The 2,294-nt window shown below is 36.0% G+C and overlaps 1 protein-coding gene across 3 annotated transcripts in view; it reads right to left on the bottom strand.

The window, feature by feature from the left end:
• MSRA (methionine sulfoxide reductase A) overlaps positions 1-2,294 on the bottom strand; it is a 245,322-nt gene that overhangs the window by 80,234 nt on the left and 162,794 nt on the right. The window lies entirely within an intron of this gene.

Below are 2,294 nucleotides of genomic sequence, written 5' to 3'. Positions count from 1 at the left end.
GATCGTTTTTTCTGAAATTTATTGGGATGGCACTTATTAATAAAATTCTGTAAGTTTCACATGTACAATTCAACATGTCATACATATAATGCATTGTGTGTTCACCACCTAAAGTTCAATTTCCTTCTGTCACCATATATTTGACCCCCCTTTACCCACATCTTCCTCCTCCCTCCCCCCATTTCCATCTGGTAACCACTAAACTGTTGTCTATGTCTATGAGCCTCTATTTGTTTGTCTGTTCATTTGTTGCTTTTAGTTTTCTATCCCACATATGAGTGAAATCATATGGTTCTCAACTTTTTCTGACTTATTTCGCTTAGCATGATAATCTCAAGATCCAAAGAATTTCTTTGCTAATATTTTATTTCAAATTTCACTTAATCTTCATATGGAAGATTTGTCATAATTTGATTTCCTTGATCTTGTCCAAATTAGTATCAAGGCTATATTGGCCTCGTAAAATAAATAGGTTAACTTTTCTTCCCTCTTATGTACCACTGCATTCAAAAAGAATTATTCATTCCTTAAAATTAGAATAAAGCTTTCTGAACCACCTTGTGTCTTTTGAGAGGAGGAGAGAGGGATTAGGGGTGACTTTAATTGTTTCATTGTTTTTCATTAATTCAAGTTTTCCTATTTCTATTTCTGTTTTAGAGGTTTTCATCACAGAATAAATGGCTTTCACTGATGCTTTTTTATTTCTATTTCTGCTCTTTCTTTACTATTATCTTGTGCAGTTTACTTTCAATCTGATCCTTTCATACCTTCTTAATATGAATACTTAAGCTTATTTATTCTCAAGTGTCGTTTCTTGATAAATGTATTTAAGACTATACATTTACCCCTAAGTTTTGCTTTAGATAGATGCCATATATTTAGATATGTACTTTTCTTGTCATTCTTTTCCGAATATTTTATAGTTTCCAGGTTATTTCCTTTTCAACCCATGAATTATTTAGTTTATACATTTTAGTTTTCAAACATATGGCCTGTTTTATTAATAGTATCTTTTCATTTTGACATAGTTTTATTGTACTGTGCTTAGAGAATATGGTCTTTATTATGTTCTTTTGGAATTTGTTGAGATTTTTTTCTGACCTACTACAAGAAGCAGGTGAACCCTGGAGTCCTGGAACAGAAGTGGTGTCTTTTACAGAATATAACCGAATAGCTCTTTAAAGAATATTTTATCCCAAGGTGATAATGATGCCAGTGGTCTGCAGACTGGCCTTTGGAAGTCATCAATTCAATGAATTTATCTGTCACTACCACCACTCCAGGATTTCTGAAAGATATTCATAGAAATAAAGTTTAGAATTGGAGGGAAAGAAGATTCAAACTTACATAATTTAAGTACCTAGGAGATTTAAAGAACATACCAAAATTGCAACTGTATCATTGTATCAGATTTACATTTTTGGTACAATCATTAAAAATTACTTGATAAGAATTTTCCAAAAGTCCTGCTGTATGTTTTTTATTTAGAATTACTTTTAGATGCATGCATTTCTAGTCAAACTTTTTATCTATCATTTCTCATGAATATTATCTGTGGCTATGGGATTTTTTTTCTATTTGTGGAAAATATTTTCCTTTAAGATTTATAATACACAGCTGAAACCTTCAGAAAGAACTTTAGGAAAACGTCAAAATTCCATAAAGCCCTGTGCATTCACACTGCAATTTTTCTAAAACTACTTAAGTGAGAGACTGACCATCACAACTTCAGCATTCTGGAAAGGAAGTCTTACTCGCCTGCCTCGGTACCCTGCAGACTGGCTAGGGCAAGTTCTGCTCCCTAGTACGTTCCATGCTTGGCTCACTGGCACACCCCGAATCCTGTTAACTAGCATGCCCCACTCTCCATCTCTGCCTACTGGGGGTGCCACTGAATAACAAGCCCTCAGACAACAGATGGGGGAGGAAGAGCGGTCTGTCCTGTCAGAGTGGAAACCAACAGGGAGGCCGAGCTTTCAAAAGAACACGTGCAGTCACCACATGTTCCTTTAACATTTTATCCAAACATTGCCTCTCTGCCAGCTCTTTTCTCCACTTTTGGACTTCACACAGAACACAGTCACGTTCACAGCCATGTGCAGGGCTACCCCCACTACCAGGATGCCGGAAAGTTAGACAGGAGAGCAAGAGTGACACAGCCATCCGCTTCTGAGAACGCACGCGTCTCCAACTCCTTTACAGTTTCTGACAGTTCGAGGTCACAAAATCACCTTGCCTGTTTTGCTTGCTGTATGGTTCACAGTTACACTATCCCTTTTTTTTTTTTTTTTTTT

This window comes from Pteropus vampyrus, unplaced genomic scaffold, assembly GCF_000151845.1.
Source record: "Pteropus vampyrus isolate Shadow unplaced genomic scaffold, Pvam_2.0 Scaffold229, whole genome shotgun sequence".
Lineage (NCBI taxonomy): Eukaryota > Metazoa > Chordata > Mammalia > Chiroptera > Pteropodidae > Pteropus > Pteropus vampyrus.
The sequence above is the reverse complement of the archived record's forward strand: the minus strand, read 5'-3'. Positions and strand labels throughout refer to the sequence as shown.